The sequence below is a fragment of the Pezoporus occidentalis genome, unplaced genomic scaffold, assembly GCF_034315485.1.
Source record: "Pezoporus occidentalis ecotype Australia unplaced genomic scaffold, CSIRO_AGI_Poc_V1 ctg2, whole genome shotgun sequence".
Classification (NCBI taxonomy): domain Eukaryota; kingdom Metazoa; phylum Chordata; class Aves; order Psittaciformes; family Psittacidae; genus Pezoporus; species Pezoporus occidentalis.
The window spans coordinates 9,584,798-9,603,994 of record NW_026913855.1 but is presented as its reverse complement, the minus strand read 5'-3'; the positions used below and the strand labels follow the sequence as shown (position 1 = coordinate 9,603,994).

General features: G+C 41.0%; 1 long non-coding RNA gene across 1 annotated transcript; it reads right to left on the bottom strand.

Annotated features, from left to right (window-relative positions):
• Window positions 1-12,379: 12,379 nt before the first annotated feature.
• LOC134163089 (uncharacterized) lies at window positions 12,380-15,660 on the bottom strand. The gene is made up of 2 exons (XR_009964562.1): window positions 15,447-15,660; window positions 12,380-12,958 (listed from the first exon to the last, which is right to left on the bottom strand). It is a non-coding gene; the product is annotated as an uncharacterized LOC134163089 (long non-coding RNA).
• Window positions 15,661-19,197: the final 3,537 nt, after the last annotated feature.

Genomic DNA, 19,197 nt, shown 5'->3' with positions numbered 1-19,197 from the left:
AAAGGATAGCAACAGGCGGGTTCTTTTCCCCTCCAAGTCTTCTGTAAGCACAGATCACGTAAACAAACGGTGACAAGCGGAATTTGGGGCGCTGGTTGTCCTTTTTTTTCTATTTATTCTTGTTTCGGACTTTCTTCCCCACCTCCTTTTCCTTCAGTGCGGGATTCAGCTATTGAATCCCTTCTATCCTGCTCGCAAAAGCTATGGCGGGTAGAGAAGGTTTGTTGGGAAAAGAAAGCTTCAAACCGAAGAGTCTGCTGGCAAAAACACCGACTTGTTTCAATAAAGCTCAAGCAGATTTCACGGTGCGTTTAGCTCAGACCATAACATTCATCAGAACATTGCGGGAGATTAGTGACTAATGTATGAAGTAATCCAGCCCTTGAAGGAATTGGTTTTTATGTGCACACACGCATGCACACACACACTATTTCGACATCCTTCTGCCTTCAAGGTTCTGTGCAAATATTAATCTACCCTTCTAGAATTTACCCTCTCCTCTAATTTGTATTTTAACGTCTTTCTTTCTAGGACTCCACATGAGCCGTCAATATGCAACTGCTAATATTTTTCGGTTTGTCGTTTTGTAGATGGTCATATTTCAGGGTATGTTAAAAGCACCTTGATGGAAAGTGGAATTTGTTGTTACAGCCACAAGCGTGTATTTAATCAGAGGTACGTAAACGTGAACAGGGCTGAACGTGTGTATAATAAGATGACATTCGGCTTTTTACTTGTAGGAAAGTCACTTTTTCATTAAAAAATAACTCAGCAATAATAATAATAATAATAATAAAGACAGCCTACAGATTTCGAGACGTACCTTTGTTAATAAGAATTTATCTTCTATAAATCTCGATTTTTTTTAATGTATTGCTGAACCTACGGCCAAACCCCAGTATAAGGGATCTATACAGTATCTGTAAGTGATCTCTCTGTCCTCGCGGTCCTTTCCTAGTGCTTGTTTGGGTTTCTCTAGCAGGTTGGGATGGGTATTTGAGGGGACCCTGGTGCACCCTGGCCGCCAGGCGAGGAGGTGGGAGGGTAAGCGAGTACCGCAGCTGTCCGGAGCCCTGTCGATGGCAGGGCTGGAGAAAGGGCCGGGTCTTCTCCTCCCTCTGCTTGAGCATCATTCTCTGAAAGGGAGGCAAGGGACAAATTTCCCACTGTTGACCTTCGGGTGGAAATTGCCCCATTGCGATATTGCTTAGACCATGCGTGAGTTTCTGAGCAAGGGAGCTGGGACAGTTTGTTTACATGCGAGTGAATATATGGGGTGAAAAATAATAGGGGGGAGGGGGAGCTGGGTCTCTACTCTTATCCTGCTCCGGGTACCGGGCTGGGGTAGCTGCATGGCAGTTCCGCGGAGTGGGCTGGGAGGCGGAGGGCCGGGACCCGGACCAGAGCCGGCAGAGGAGTCGAGGGGGGTTGGAAGGCCAGCCCTAGTTGTACGGCCATAAATCCGGGCTGTCAGCTGAGACAGACGGCTGGTGAAACACAGCACCTGTCCAAACACTTTCCAGCAGCAGGTAATCAGAGAACCGACACTTTACATTTTTGTGTGGAACAAGCTCATTAACCATTTCGCAGACCGTCCCAAAACAGCGCTGTTTGCGTGTCTGGGTACTTTGTCTTTCTTAACGTCTAATAAATCAGGATGACAGAAGAGTCAAAGCCTTTCTCCTTTTGATATTTGACACATCAGCAGTAAGCCAATACTTTTTCTCCCTGTTCTTTCAGCCCTCCTAGCGTCTACATCGCCCAGGGTATCTGTTTGTTAAATGGATGCAGTTCAGGATACCTGAGAGATTTTTACACACTGGACAGGCAAAAATGATGTCAGCGGCACAAAAAGCCCAGTGGAACAGGGAGCATAATAGTTTCTTCATCAGTATGTGAGGCTCTGCAAACATCCTATGCTGGCTGCTCCATCACCTCCGCAATTTCTTCATGCGCTTGGTGGAAACCCCAGCCCTGGTAGAATTATGCATGAATTCTGGATCAGACTAGGTTCTGGTTTTAACTGCACTTTTGAAAAGAGATTTGGCTTTCCAGATAAATATGTTTTGTTTGAGACTTTCTGTCTGTAACAGTTTCATCTTTTGCAGGTTTTGGATGTCTTGCCATGATTTAAAGAGGAAGAAAAAAAAAAAATTAAGAGACCCCAAAACAAAATGAAAAAAAAAAAAAGCAAACCTGGCAATCAAAATATTTTCATCCATCTGGGGGAAGCTTCTCCCCATCCTACCCCAACTCCATACTAGATAGTGGCAAAACTAGTTACCTGAAAAATGTTAGTCCTAGCCACTTTCTTAAGTCTCTTTAACCTACCGAGTAGCAGAACTGCATAAACTCCTCCTTTGTGGATTAGGACAAAATTAACACAAAGGAGAGATTTAAGCAAAAGTTTAGGCATTTGGTAACTGCTAAACATACACTCACAGAAGAAACAAGCTTGCAAAAGTGATCTGTGGATAACAGCTTGTATAAATTACATATATTCCAAACAGCGGGATACTAAAGTAATACTGTGCCTATTATCCTTTACAGGAGGCAAAGAGTTTTACACTTTTATCTTAAGTGGAGACATGCCAGTAGGGGAGCATTTTGACTGTATTATTTTCCCATTAAATTAATTAACCCCATTTTTCACCATCCAGACCCAATAAAGCCTGAAAGTTGCTTTCAGCTCTTATACTCCCTATGATCGGTAAGACGGGATAAGTAGCCCTTCAAGTAGCCCTAGCCCTTATTCAGGAATATATCTACTGAAATCGGTTATTTTATTCAAGAGGCATCTCAGCACAGCAGCTCTAGCTACAAGAGCACAATTCAACACAGATCTGTAGTGAAAGCTCCTAAGCAAAGTAAGTGCAGCCCTTGGTATCAGCTTAATTTCACACTAGATGCTGAGAGGACTGAAACAGGATGGATGTAATTTTGCCTTGGGACCTTGTCCAGGTATTTTTTACCCCAAACCTTTTTCCAAAAAGGTTATTCTTGGGAACAGGATGTGTCAGGCACAGAAGGCCCTATAACTAAAATAAATTTCACCCCAGAAAAAAAGCACATACGAAGGACTCAGATTCATAGGCCATTCATCTTTTGCACCATACCTTAAGTAGCCCACAGTGAAAATTCCTATACAAGAGCAAGAACAACTGCAGCCCCACATGGAAGTGTAGAGCTTCTTAATCAAAGTCCAGATTTTGCACAATTCTTCATTGAGCTGGGGGAGGTGTTTCATTTAATAATAGACAAGAGAGTCCCTGTATTGTGCCAGGCTTTTTGCCTTTTAAGTCTGAAGTAGACATAAAAACAAAGTTGAAATCCACCTCCAGCCAAATTCAAGGCACTAAGCTGTGATTTTGGCAAGGGTGCTTGTATTCTGTTGCAACTTTGCCGAGTACTGCAGTAGCTGTTTAATGAAGGGGTGAATAGGATTCCATCTTTTGTTTACAACCTGAAGAGGAAATATTTTCTTCTTGAATAAACTCTCATCTTCATTGACACTCTCAGAAGTCTCAAAACCAGCTCCAGAAAAGACATCTACAAAGCCTAAGTACCCCAGCACAAAATCAGACAGATAGCTAGAACGAGCCTCGTACTTTCTAAACATTCAAGCCTGTATTAATACATCATTATTTAGGTTATATACATTGCCAGCTCCAGAAAGCTAGTAATTTACGTAGTCTCCAGCCTGGCATAGGAGCTAAACATTGCTTACTGCCTTCAGGAAGTTTTACCTCTATATGTCTGGACTGAAGAGGCCTTTGTCCTCTTTTCCAGAGCCAGAGGGGTTGTGTATGAGGAAGGATTGAGAGAACACACTGTCATAATATTTGTGCTCTTGCATCACAGTATTGTTTTCTCTGTTATGGCCTGTTTCAAAATTTCAGAGTTCTTTCAAGCAGGATGGCATACTAATAACCTCCTTTGCTATAGGGAAAAGCAGTGCTTCTGTGGGTTCTTTCTTTAATAGCAGAGCAGAGGATATTCAAGATGGAGCAATACAGCTGTACTCTTCAGTAAAATGTCTTGAACAGAGTGTGCAGGACCTAAGACCAAAGACCATCGAGTAAAAAAATATGCAAGAGGAAAGAAAAAAAATATATATAGGTTTACACGTTTTTCTAAATTCCACTGTAGTTTATTCCTTATTATTTATTATTAGTGTATTCCTCCTGATAATAGCTATTCATCAAGTATATGTTTATAAGCAGTACATAAGGGTTCATAAATGCTTTATTAAGTATAATTTAGCTGGTTTAGGGTCCAAAGGGTTTACTCTAGTTGTGTTTGAACTCCTGTTATTTTGGTTACTACACCAGTAACATGTGACAGCCAGCTATAGCCCTTCACATAAATAGTGTTTTTCATGTTGTCCTTACTATTATTAAAGTATTTTTAGTCCACCATGCAGAAGCAGTATTAATGAATATCACACCACAGCCAAACTGGGCATAACTACAAGTATTCTGTGGCTCCATGAGGTATCCCAGGCTACTTCACTGGACTAGAGGAGACTTAAACAAGACTACTCTGTGAAATTCTTTGTATCTTGGTAGAATTTTTAGTTACCTGACTTAGAGATCTTAAACTTTCAGCAGAAACCTGAGAGTCCAGTTTCCTAACCTTCTATTTTTATCAGTAGCTGTTACAAATGGCCAGATAAACTTCAATATTCCAAGTAAAAGTTGTCAATCTTACTTCAAGATTTTTAAAAGAGTTTTCTTTAAGACCTCAGAGGTTACGTATGGCCTTTCAAAATAAACATAAGACACCAGATTGTTTATTTCAGTTCATTCCACAGCGTTTACGATTGAAAACTGTGGCATCTCACTACAGAAATCATTTTCCCTAGATTTTTAACAAGAATCTATGGCAATATGGACATAAGAGGCCTGTGGAATTGCCCAATTCAGTTTCCTTCCAGCACAGTTTCTTCCAGTTTATTTTTAATAGCTTATGAAACAAGATAATAGCTACTATCCTTGTTTAAAACATCCTAAGCTGTGAAGAAAAAAACCCACAAAAATATGTTTTTCTCTGTGAGAGAAGTGATGCTGCACTGCCAGGTAATAACAGAGGTTTAGTATTTGATGCTCCCAATCCAAGCAGCTAACGCAATTCTCTTTCACCATCAAGCGACTGCTGTTGCTCTTGGGTACTTCACACAGCCGTCTTCAATGCAGTGGTGTGCTCATTACTCATCCTCATCAAACAACACCAAAGTAATTCCCCTCTCTTTGGCATATACAAGCCTCAATTAGTTGTATGTTATCATCACATTCCCCATTAATCACTTAGCAGAACTGCACAGATGTACAGCAGCAACTTTCTCACTTTTTCCTCATAAGTCAGTCCAGGAAGCCCCCTAGTCATTTCTGGGTTTCTCTGAACTTCTCTGAAGCATCCTTCTGACTAATCATAAGACATAGCAAAAGCACAGCTTTCTGTGTCACAATACCTGGAGTCATGTCAGGTTCTTCCCACCCCCCCCAGCTCCAGAAGAAGCAGGTTAAAGAAGGACAAAGAAGATACATGTTTTAAGCAGCAAGGCTAACACATGACAACAGTGTACAGAAACTACAGTTACTCAACCTTGTCAGCAAACACCACCAAAAAAACCCCTTCACCATAATAGTTCAACAGAAGTCTTGTTCAGAGAAACAGCCTTCCCCTTTCACCTCTCTCTGCTCCCTTATCTTTCTTGCCCTTATCCAATGCTGTCCTTGAGGAAGCAGAAGCAATTTCTCCCTTGAATCTAGTCTACAAAACATTGAGCACAAGACAACAGTACTTGCCACAGACTCTTCTGATGTCTTAGCATCTTTTGCTAAGATGGCTTTGTTCCAAATCTCTTGCAGACAGCACCTCTCTATCCAAAACCTGAATTTGTAAGATAAGGCACATAAGCTGCATTTTTCCTGGTCAGAGCCCCTAACTCAGCTCAACGCACCCATCCTGTGGCAAAGTCACTGCCGAGACCTTGGCCAAAGCAAAATAAACATAGATTTCTAGTGCCACTTCTCAAGGAATTTTGTGCAATCCCTGCATCTTCTAAAAGTGGCAGAAGAAAACAGTTGTCAGAGCTCCCTGGGAACGTTCAGGTTTGAATTTTCCTGTTTCCCAGGGACTAGGCATTGCTCCACATTTCTTCACTCTGTATGAAGGAGATTGGTTTTGCCCCTTGCTGTGAATAAGATCCTCCACCCCACAACGTTCTCAGTGGCTGCAAAGGAGAATTTCCTCTGCACATCATCATTTCTGTCACCACAGATGACAGGTTCAAATCTGACCAGTTGACTTGACAAGCTCAGCACATGATATCATCTTGTTATTATAATTTCTTCCTCTCCAGCACAAACAACCAGAGCAAGGATTGTAAGGCTACCCGAATTACTTTTAATTAATATTTTCATCAATAAAAATTGCTAGACACATTTTTGTTCCTTGTACAGCTGAAACCTCAAGACCAAAAGATCCTGTAACTAGCTTGAAAAGATGGGAAAGGCATATATTGTCACAGTTTGATTTAAATGTTGGGGAATTACGTTGGGTTTTCCTACAGGGTGGAGATGTGTCCTCAAACTGGGAAACAGCTGAAGCAGCTAGAAATTAGTCAGTTCACACACAGGCTTGTGAACACCGGAATGGTGCCAAAAACCTGTTATCTGTTTAAGCTGATGTAACAAAGAAGAGCATGGGATAAAGAGTTCTGGAGGTAGTGCTTATGCTATTAAGAGAGGTTACAGTTTACTGTCTCACTCTGAGATAGTATATAAGCCTTTTTATTTTCAGGACAGTGTGAAACAATCCCTACAATAAAGTATCTAAGAGTTAACCATTCAAAACCTAGGACCATTGTGTTCATACACCATTATTTTAGCCCTTTTTAATTCAGTGCACATACCATTGTAGTGCACTATTTAAATTACAGGATTACACTCTTTTCCTTCCTATAGGATTCCTGCATCATCCAATAACTAGTTATTGTGGGGAGGAAACAGTCTTGTGCAATTAAAAGGAATATTGTTTCAGGGCCCTGACTCAGTGCAAGTCAGGAGGTTTATTCCAAGTGAGAAAGAGGACCTCTGGAGAAGAATGGATTTTTAAATATGTAAGTCATAGGATTCTAGATGCGCACGTACGTAGGGGAACTAAAGTTATTAAATCTTTTCAGCTACCTTAGTATCAAAATATATAGAAACTTACTGTAAACTAAGCCATATATTTTACATTTGGAGTATTTCTAGTAGTTACCTTTATCAGGAACACAGGCAGTTGTTACTTTACCAGAATCTATTCTCTAATAGAGGGGATGCTGCAATTGAAAAGGCAGGCTCCCTGGGATATCATACACACCCTGTTATAGTATCCTTTTAGAAATGAGGTTTTGCAATTTCTGAGCTGTCATATGCACCCAGACTTGAGTCTAACTCAGATAAAAATCTAAGACATGGGACCCTTCCCTTTGGCACAGTTCTGCTCTTCCTCACCAGGACAAGAAGCCTGGCTTAGCACGCTGGTGCCTACAGGTCTCACAAATGTGATGAGGTCTGACGAAACTGTACCCTCATCCTCATATTCATTCTTATTTAATTGCTTGCAAAACAGGATTGAACACTGCTTGAGTTCAATTTACTTTGGTTGGTTGCTTTCATAAGCACTGTCCGTCCATCTCCTCTGATGCAAGGCCAGCAAGCAGCATCTCCTACAGAGATCTATCAGCCATCACTATATGAAGTGCAGCACAGTTACATCCAAGTCCATGTGCACAAGCCATAAGAGCTGGCAACCAGTAAAACATACCACAAACCAATCATTGTATTTCACTACTTCATAACAGCCATAAGACATCTGAGTTGTATGCATGACTTACACCTCTTCCCAGAAAAAGGTCCATAGTAATGAATGCATGTAATGAGTTCCCTTTTATTTATTTGAAAATTTACCCATTCAGTGGCAAGACCTGACTGAGAAATACTGAAAGTATATTTCCATATATTGACTGGGAAGCATGTTCTGTTTAGCTTCAGCCTCACAATTTCATTGCACAACAGAAAAAAAAAAAAAGAGTTGATGATACCAGAAAAGAAAGATAAGACACATTTGCTTTCAAGGTACACACGTATCTACATGACAGATATCTCCAGCTGATTTCAGCAGGAGTTCTCATGGACACTAAATATCTCAGTCATTCAGATCTTGTTGGGAGTGGCTCAAAACCTAGCAGAGCCAGGAACTATATGTGAGCAGCTATACATTAATCTTAATTGCTATTCTATAAATAGGCTGGGAAACTCCAGCCAAATTGAGCAACAAGACTCATGAAGGGGTATTTTTTTTGTCCCCTGTATTATTAAAAGGCCAAATAAGTGTTCAAATTAGAAGGTTCAAACGCTAACATGAAACTTGGTTTTGAGCAATAGGCTCATTGTGGCAGAAAGGAAAAAAAAATTAATCATAAAACTGATTTTCATCTGTTAGTTTGATGAGTTTTAATGATGAGTTTCAGCATTAGTTTGTTACACATTTTCATCTCTCTGCCCCATTTCTTTAAACTCTCCTATACAAGGACCAGATTTGAGATCTTAAGCTGCTGAACATGCTGATTACTTAAAAAGCAACCTGGATCTTAAACTTATTGCAAAGAACCTTAAGGCCACAACCAGAGCAAGCTGTGAGGGACCCACTGGATTTCAGGGTGCCGAGCTTACCACAACCAGGCTGCATCCACTTCTGAGGATTTCAGCATGCAGCAAAGAATACGTTAAAGAGCCAATCATGCTTGCTTTTGTACATTAACAGCCCATACCACAGACTGCAAGGCTCTGCCCCAGACAGACTGGAAAAGTTTGTCTCGTGCAATGCCATCCTTACCATAAACAGAAGGAGCCTTTTGACTCCAGTGGGAGGTGAAAACAATAAGCAACTTGTCTTGGAAGACAACCAGACAAGGTCTTCCAATGCCCCATTTCCTTGATGGACATAACACAAAAAAACCCTGAAGACTTCAAAATGCATGCTTATTCTTCAGGGAGTGTCACAATAGGCACAAGTCATTCAGATACCCATGATCAGTAACTAATCATTCTCTAACAAAGTCTAGGAAAGTTGCTTCCTCACATACAAGGACTGCAACTTTGAAGACAGTCTTGAGGTCCAAAGAATCATGGATTTATGTTCTTCTAGCCAAAGCTGCTCCACAGGTTGTCTGCAAAGACATACGCTTTGCCCAAGCCCTGCCAACCACTGCTGCCTCTCAGGATGAACAACTAACATCCACAGCAGCAGCTGGAAGGAGGTAGAGAAAGGAGAAGGGGACAACTTTGACTGTCTCCCGAAGACCTTGCTGTACCTCTGTCTGCACTAGCAGCAAGTCAAGAGGTTTGTAACACTCCAATTTAAATATTCTTATCACTGTGTGCAGCTCTGAATGCACTGCCCTGGGGGTTCCCTTCTGCCCATCAATCCATAGATGTGTCATCATTTTCTATCATGTAAACACAACTAGCATTCAAGTTACACTGATATGTGATAACTGTGTAGTGTTGATCATCCGTATCAAGTTAAAAACATACTTGAACAAGATGCTTATAGGTACAGGCTAGTAAAGAAGTTTGACTGGAATCATATTTGCGTGAGGGTTTCTCTCCTTACCTTTAGTTCTACAGATTGAATATACAGAAAAACTTTACGGTATTTACATATTTTCATTAATAGAATTATAATGAGTGAGGACAAAGCCAAAAGCAGTTTTTCTATTATGAGGAAAAAATCCTATTTGAAATTATTCAATTTTCATTTATTTGGTTTATTTGTCAGAGACTTGATCAACACCAAAAAACATACTGCTGCTTTTCATTTGCTGTATTTCCTCCTGTACCTGCTTTATGTAGTACCTTCCCACAAAATAAGGAGAAAAACAACAACAAAGGCCCCTTAATTATTATGAATATACTCTGACAAAAATATCAGCAAATGGGCTCATTCATTTTAACAACACACGTGATGTAAACAATCATATCAATATTTTAAGAAGAAGTCTCAGTTATTTAACAACTCACCACTTACCCTTACACAACAAAAACAGCTGAATACCCTATTTTCCTGGCTGCACCAATACATACATATTTGTATTCACTGAAATAATTTTGCCTTGGTTAAAAGATATATAATGACAGAAGAAACATAGGGTAAAATTGGTCACATATGAGCTATGAACATAGGGCTTAGCTACAAAAATAATTAAAAATCTTAAACCTGCAAGTACTGTTTCACTGATATAAATGGGACCAGTAAGAATAGAGGTTTTGTATGAAAAAGAATTTGCAGAGCCAGTTTCATGCTTTACAATCAGAGAAAAGCCCACAAAGCCTACAAAGAGGAAGGAATCCAGCCTTTTGATGTGGGAAAGCAAGGGAATGAGTCTCCTTTTTGGACATTAGCATGCACCTGCAGAGTGGCACAGAATACTACACTGTTCATCGCCCCAGGGGCCCATACATTTCACTTGAACCTGGGAGCTCTGGCAACATCATCTCCCAGCCTGTACCTGTACAGGATGCTGAAAGACCCAAGCAGGGCAGACAGGCTTGCCAGACTACCTCCAGCATGCCTTGCCAGGAGAATTACCTCTTCCCTGGCTCTGTTCAAATGAACTCCAACACACCCTGTGAAGCTCAAATACGTCTCACTTAAAGCCCAAGTTTACATCCAACCCATATAGCTGTTTCCAATGACCCATAATTAATAAAAAATGTCATAAAGAACACCAAGCTACGTTGTGCTAATTGTTAGGCATCTTTTCATAGGAAGCCACTCAATTCCAAAATCCCCAAATATGTAAAATTTTAAAAAATCATCTGTTCTATGTCAAAGTAAGAATCTGCCTAGCCCATGGTCCTGTCTCCAGCATACCTACTCTCTACAGCTTAGGGCATGTTCAACAGAAGGGAAATGTATTTCCAAAGTATTTCCTACACTTGCTTGGTGCTTAGGATATTCCTGAGCCAAAACAGGACCCTTGTACTCAAAGAACTTGTACCCTGAAGAACTTTTCCTTCACAGTTTTGTCCTGTCACTTTTTTGAGCCCATGCCTTGTTCTTCAATTCAAGTCCAGTTAGATTTGTGTCATGCAAAGAAACATCTCTTGCTATTTCGCTCTCCATGTGCCACCCAATAACAGACCACAGGATCAATGAATGTCATCTGGGAGAGTTTTGCAGCCTTTCCCCTAAGCACTTTTCTCTCTCACCTTGAGACCTGTATCATATCGCCTTCCAAGTCACGTGTTGAAGATGACTCAGAATCATTCCTCATCTTGATCATACTTGTGAACCTCTTCCACCTTTACTGTACTTTGCTGTGACAGACAGAGGTGGCAGCAAATGCACAAGGGTGGGAGGCCTGCAACTACATACAGGATTTGAGTGCTGAGTATACCACGGACACATATTATCCAAATAAATATAAATTGGTATTCATGAACAAATTATCTGTACCTGATGCTACAAGCTTTTTTCAACTGGAACTAGCTTTGGATCTTTGGTTTTCATAAGAAAATTAAAGTCTCACTCCTGTGTTGTGTTGTTTCAGAGCCTACCTGAACTATTATGACGAGTTTTTAACCATTTGAGTTATGTATCAAAAAGCCAGACATATCCCAACTTTAGCAGGTCAGCTTGGACCTATGTATGTCACCACTATTAGGTGTGTAGCTCTGTCCCTTTGTCTTTAAGTAAGCAGTATGGGATTTTGTAGGTCATGCAGCACACTGACCTCAGCTCCCCTTGAAGGCCACCATGAAAACTGGTGGAAGCAGGGCGAGGTTAGCGAGTCATGCCTGAAGCCCTCCACGTGATACCAGGATCATTTGTAGTTGCACATACCATTCTTGAAGCCTTGGCTACCACCTGTGCAAGCAGAAGCACCAGCCCAGCTCAAGACTAACTCCAATTTTACACAAAATTTTTCTGTTTTTTCTGACCCTGAAGAGAGACCACAGATGTAACTAGAAAATTCTTGGGTTTTAATTAGTGCAGACAGAGAAAGATTCAATGGTTCAGCAGGATGGGACAAAAGCAGCAGGAACTAGAGCTATCTTTTCCACCTTGTTTTATAGCAAAGGGCGGCTGAAGTCTTTGGGCCCTCTCTATAGGCCTGGATGCTTTCTGTAGTCAGAAGACCTCCTCTGTTTTATTAGTGTTTTGGCTAGAGCTTTAGTTTTAGTATGCAAAACCACCATCTTTAAGAGGTATCTACATTTCATACAAGAGTATTCTTCCTGGCAAACTTGCTTGTCCACCGTTGCCCAATCTGCTGAGAAGAGTGGTGCTGGGCATTCCTGATTAGCCAGAGAAGCGCACAAGAAAAGCTTTGGAAGAGCTTTCTATTTCGTATTTGTATTTGCAAATCAGCCAAAAGCTATTAAAATTAGGAAAAGCACTTTCAGAAAAACAACTCATCCATCACACCTTTCGCTTTTCCCCCAACAACTTTTGTTTAATATTAGCTTCAGTAACAAAAAAGTCATTACAAATTACCCAAGCTACAAGATAGCTTAAATATTAACAAGCATGTAAAGCAACTGGGGGTAAAAGCCTGGAGCTCTATAATAATAAAGCAAGACTCAGCGAGATTCCATAATTATTTGTTACACAACCTAAGAAACCAGCTAGAGCATTTCTAAGATTACACACCTTTCGTATATGAGGTCTAACCATGCCAGAAATTACATAAGGCTTTTTATAACAAAATCATTTGTCATTAAAAAGACAGAATAAAGGGCCATTATGACCAGAGGTGACAGTTCAAGAATTAGTTTACTTAGGACCTGATCCAAAGCCCATCATAGTGATTTGCCTGCATTTCAACATGCTTTGAATCAGACATCTAGTATTTTCCATGTTGCAGAATTTCCTTTCAGATTTTTGTGGAACTGGAGTGGAGCTGTGGAGGAAATAAAAACAGGCATTTGTTCCTGTCAGACCTGAGAACTCAGAGCTGGCACTGATTTTGGTGATAGTAACATCTCCTTTAGATCCTTTCAAAGAAAAAAAAAAAAAAGCTGGCCACCAATTCAAATTTCAAAATATGGGTTCAAATGCTTCTTAGGTATGTCAGTTCTGGAAACGCTGACCTATGCAGCCAGCCCTAGCAGGAGTTGCAGGCAGTATCACAAGCAGTTCAGATTCAGGTGGATATATCTAGACCTATGCATTTTTTTTATGTGAAGAAAAATGCAAAACACATGACTCATAACAGGAAGATGACATCTGCAGCATGGAAATAAAGTTCTCAGCTGTAAGCACAGCCGTGTCCATCAGGAAGCCCTTTGGATAGAAGTGGACACCCTAGTGAAACAGTTTATTTGTATGCTTGCAGGTGAGGACTCTGCTTTTTTTTGTTCCACCCCTTCCTTTAGGTATGTTAAGGACTGTGGACAAGACACAGCTCAGTGGGAAAATACTACAGTCAAAAAAAAAAGGCATTATCCTGAACATTTACCGGAAAACACAAGACTCCTGCAAAAGCAGCAAAACAAAGACTTCAAATTGACTTGGCAGGGATCAATTTGCAAGACCTGGTTAAAAAAGTATCTCATTGTGGAAGCACTGCTCTGTAGTAGTTAACAATAATATATCAGAGTCAACATACTTTATGGGTGGAGGAGGGGGGGAGGAACTCACCTCAGAATACAATAAAAATCTACAGTCTCTTGAATATTGTGATGAATGTGGAAAGGGTCCAACTGTTAATTGCCTTTTCTAATAACCCAAGGGCCATTAGATTAGGCTGGTAGGATACAGGTGCTTTGTTTTGCTCCCACCAGAAGTCTCCTTGCAACTGAGCAGGGATGCCCCACTGGGCAGACTCCCACAGGATTTTGCTTGTTTTCTAGACTTCTTTGTTGCAACGCTCAGATCTCCACCCCCAGGTCTGACAGTCACACCACTCAAGACTGATAAAACATCCTTGAGCTCTCTAGATTCATAATTTCTCCTTCAGCCCACAGTCCACGCAATGTACTTCGTAAACCCTAAGCCTGGCTTCATCCAAGGACTGACTGCACAATGCTTCTCTACAACACAATCCAAACATAGAAACACTATCTGGCAAATTCATCAGGTCAGCTGTAACAGGGTCACCTTTCAGTAAAGCATCATTTCTTCTTGTTCAACTGCTTTCTAGATAGTAGAATTCATAATAGCACTGAATAGCCTGGGACTCCAGCAAAGCATCAAACTAATTCCTTTTGGTTCCCACTCAGCAGAGCAGAGACCAGTGGCACAGCAAGGTGGGCTGCATGCCTTGATTTGTGCCTGCACCAGATCTGGGGACTGAATTTACCAAGAACCTGCCTAGGTGCTCACTTCTATAGGGAACTGGGGGTACCCCATCTTCTGATGCCATGACTTCCAAATCTGACCCAGCAAGTGTGATACTTTTGCCCTGAGCCAAGCAAAGTCACACTGGCATCGAAGAAGAGACATGCTCACCTTTTCCTACACAGACTGGGAAGCTCAGATTCAACACAATCTCTTTTCCATCATCCACCCTTACAAAAGTGGAAGCTATGCCTTCAGAAGACATCTGACCTTCATTCTGGTCTTAAGACACTACATACATGCTTTCAAATGGAAGGAAAAGTATTCTATTCTACTTGAACACAAAGCTGAACACCTTTTGATCAGAGGGAATAGTTTGATGCTTGTAGAAAAAGGCCATTTCTAAGCCAAGATGGGTTTACCTTCCAACAGGAACATCACCATCCCTTACACACTGTGTCTCATAGAGCCACATGGTAGAAACAAAAACACTCATGGAACTGACAAAACACCCACATTATTCTTCCCTTCCATTAACTTGAACAACAGTGACCAAAATATCTGACCAGTCTCTTCTGCTGGCTTTCCCCCGTCTCGTTTCTACAGCAGGTGATGGGTACAACCATTATGAGCAAAACTAAGCAGAGCGTCTGTAGAGGTGTGCAGATAATCAAGGCAACACTGCAGCCTGCAGGTGTCTTTTAAGATAACACCAGGACACACCTGGCTACTGCTCATGTTTCCACTCCCAGAGGAGAGCACACTGGCAGTGACAGACTGGAGGATCTTTTGAAATCACTTTTGTGGGCTAAGTGTTAAGTAGACCAAAATAAATTAATCAGGCTGGGTTCATGAGTAGAAGGAAATTATGACTTACCTTTCACACACATCCCCATCTTGATAATTGAATACCTTTGTTAAGGCAATTTGTAAAATTATTTCTTTAACCCTGGATGTTTATGTATTTTATGGATACAGAAAATGCTAAAAACCTCAAGATGACAGACAAATTCAGTGGTACACAGAACCAGTGTTGTAAGAGGGGAAATAGATGCTTAGAACTGAAAAGGAGCAAAGAAGTGGGAAACAAATCAGTTAATACTCATTACTTTCTTTGATCTAGAAGCCAGGTATCTTCTCAAAGCAGTCCCACTAAGTAGCCTATTTAGGACTACTTTTTTTCAAGTCTATTTTCCCCCTCTATTGCTTTAACATATTCATTTACTTGGAGGCCAGGTGCTCCACTACCACTGTTTTCAAGCTATTTCAGGTGATCCTCTTCATTTAAATTTCCTCAGAACTTCAGCTTCTTTGTGAGTTCCTCCAAACAATAAAAGCCAGAAATATAATGACATCTTCTTTTACTGCCTTCTCCACATTCCTACACAGTTAAATATTCTCAGCACTCTCCAACAATTTGATTAGTTTTGTCGTGTTATATTTTTTAATAAAACCTCTCCACTCAGTTTTCTGACCTCCAAGAGACTTCTGGATCTTTTATTACCCAGAAGCAGTCAGTAAACTTGCCACTCATCCCTTCTCCTCTGGAGAAACTATTTGTATTCTTGGCATGCAGTGCAACTCTTCCCTTACGTTTCCCCATCTTTCTTCCAAAGCAATTCATTCTAATATAGCAGTCATACAACCCATCTGCCAGGCCTCTGTGATACCTCTTATATCATAGCTTTGGCTGTGGTCTAAAGCTTTGAATTCTTCTTTTTTGTTGTCATACCCTTGGCATTAGTGTAGAGTGATGTCAAGTGCTCAGCTCACTGCCCTATTGCTCTCAGTCCTGTTTCTCTAATGGCTTCCATACAGCTCCCCACTATCCCTTCCACAGGTGCCAGGATACTCATTTACATGTGGACTTTTATGACTTCTCCCTTCAAGCCTAGATCGGAGCAACTCTGTTAGGCCCCTTTGCTCAGCATCATTCCCCTCTGGCATTTATCAATCCCTGCCTGGCTCTCTGCTTAAAGTAGTGACAGAAGTTGTGACTTTCCTAAGCTTCAGACTTATTTCTAGTCTGGGAAGAGTCACACCTGGTTGTGACTAATTAAAAGCACTCAGAGGAACACCATTACAGCTCATCTTCCCATGACGGGAATGGAAGTATCTCCAATTGTGGCCTAAGGATCTGTCCTACTAGCCAGAACAACAGGGAAGCAGTCTGAGGGCTAGTTCCCTTCAGAAGGCAGCCACAAATCACCAACAGCCCCTCTGTCCAACAACAACCCTTCTTCTCTCAGTATTTTAGCCAGTGCACTCATGGCACCTCCTTCTCCTTCTGGGAAAAGTCCTTCAGAGGTTCCCTGAAAACCACTGCCTCAATTAGTTTTAGTTAACAGCATAGTAATAAAGAATCACTCAACTTTAACGTCAAAGATACCAAGAACTAAACCATATGCTCCAAGACACAAGCAACGATGACCTTCAGACAGACCACTTTCTGCTAAAGATAACTCCTGTCTTTTCCAGATTAACCAGAAGACACAGGGGCAACTCACACTACATCTACTCATTAGCCATTTAGTTCTAAAAGTTACACACAAGCACTACAACAACCCCTCTGCTTGCAAGCCATAGAAAGCCCCCCAACACAGTCACAACCTCAGTGTTTGGCCCATCCTTGTTTTCATGGTTTGCCTTAATCAGCAGTATATTGAAAATAACTGTGCTCTTCAGGCTCAGAACATTTGTATCCACCTTCTTTATGTTTTCTTAGACCAGTCTCTTCAGCATAGCAGGCAGGTGGTGGTCCTTAAGTGGTTCCTCATGTTTATATAGTGTATGTTTGGGGTGGATACTAGGTTCTTAGTCCCTGTTGTAATTCCTAATGTTATAGCAACCTTTTCTGCACTCTTCTGATGCAGGCACAATTAAAAGTAGACATGATAGGCATTAGCTGTAAGGAATGGCTACTATTTTGCCACATAGTCCACTTCTTCAGAATGCAGATGGATTCCTTGAACTACTTGGTGCTCACCACAGTGATCCTGGGTGGTTCCCAGCTGGGTACCAGGCATGCACAGAAGAAGGGAAAGAATATGAAGCTGTAACAAAAAGACAGAATGATGTGAACCTCATAAGCTTAATTTAGTACATGTTTTTCAGTATTCCAGTAAGAGTTCCTTAACTTTCTGTACCCTTGAGGCAGACATAGAAATTTTGAAAATTCCTATGATATTTCAGCATTTCCAAAACTAACTCCTGACTTTTCTGCCCCAAAATTTCAGTCCCATACACCTATTGTCTTTCTTACATATAATGCTTGGGTCACAATCCCAAGTAAGTGAACTTGTAATGTGGGATTTCTATTGCTATTATGGCAGAAAAGGAAACGTACAATGAATATTATGTGCACATGCTATATTTTCAAGATGGAACAGAAGCCAAAGTTAAGATTGAGATTGAATATTGAATTTAAGAAGAGCACAAAGCCATACAAATGTCACTCCCTGCAACTAGGGCTTTTTCATGGTTATAACTAGTTTAGAAGTTAAAAATTATTTTTGGAGTAGGTTCTTTCTTGTTTCTAGTAGTCAGTCCAAAGCTGTTGACATTTGTGGAAAGTTTCCAGTTTAAAATATGAGTTGGGCCAGTCTTTGATGGGTATATTTTTACTGAGAAAACACAGAAGAAAATAAAAAAGCAAAACCTGTGAAACCACTGAAATTATTTCAGTGGAAGTACCCTGGGGTAAAAAAGAATAAAGTAGTTCTCAATCAAGCCCCCAAATTGGTCTCAGTGACTGAAGTGAGCTCTTGCAAAGGGGCTTTCTGGCTGGCCTACGAAGAAGAACAGAATCTAACACCCAGTCCTGCACTTGATAATAAAACCCTCTTAAACCCCAGAGCAGCAGAAAAGAGCAAAGATATTGCCTGGCTTCTGGCAGTGTAACACTGGTACCTTAAAACAACCATTCGAATGCATAGTGTTAGTTAAACCACAGCAGTTAGCTAGTTAGAGACAAGCCCTGTGCAGAAGGACTCACAGTCCAAATAGGTAAGATAAAAGACAATAAAAGAAAAGCAGTCTTATTATCCCCATTTTATGGGTAGGAAATGGACCTCTGAAGAAATTAAGTGCCTCGCTCAAAGCCATACAGGAAATCAGTGTCGGAGGAAACAAATGCAAACCTGAGTGTCACGGTAGTTCCTTCCTCTCGATACCATTTTGACCATCAGGGCTGCTTTCAATTAAGTCTTTTATTGAGGACATCTCTTTCTAGCTATGCTTTTATTTATTTATTTACTGCATATCCCACATGGTGGACCTGTAGAATTACGAGTGTCGCCAGCCAGTTTCTTTAGTGTGTTTTATGAACCTTAATGAGCCCCCCCTGAAAGCTGAAATACCTACATCTAGGGGGAAGGGAGCACAGAATCAGAAATAGCAGCATTGTGTGCAGCTTTTAGTGTGCGGTCCAGGTTCAAGGGGTGGTGTGTAAACAATCCACTTTGCCACGTTTAAGGACAGGCACAATTTTAGGAAATCCAAACACCCTGTTAGCCTACTGACCTCTAGATAACCTAGTTCAACAACAATGAAACATACAGTATGTTGGGGAGGAGGAGGGGCAATGCTAGGAAGATGCTTTGCTGCCATAGGAAACGGGCCAAGCAAAACTCTCATCATTTTTGATGTTTGCTTAATGATTCTGTAAAAGGAGAGAAGTATCAGTTTGCTAGAAAATCGGTTGCCTGACAGAGATTTGCAGTGAATTTTGTAGCTCCATAGGAGCCCAGGTGTTAAATGTGGGACATCATGCTTCCTACACTTGCCTTGATCCTCTCACATGAGAATTCTGCTTTTCCACAGACCTGGGTGAAATGGAATCCAAAGAGAAAGTGGCTCTGC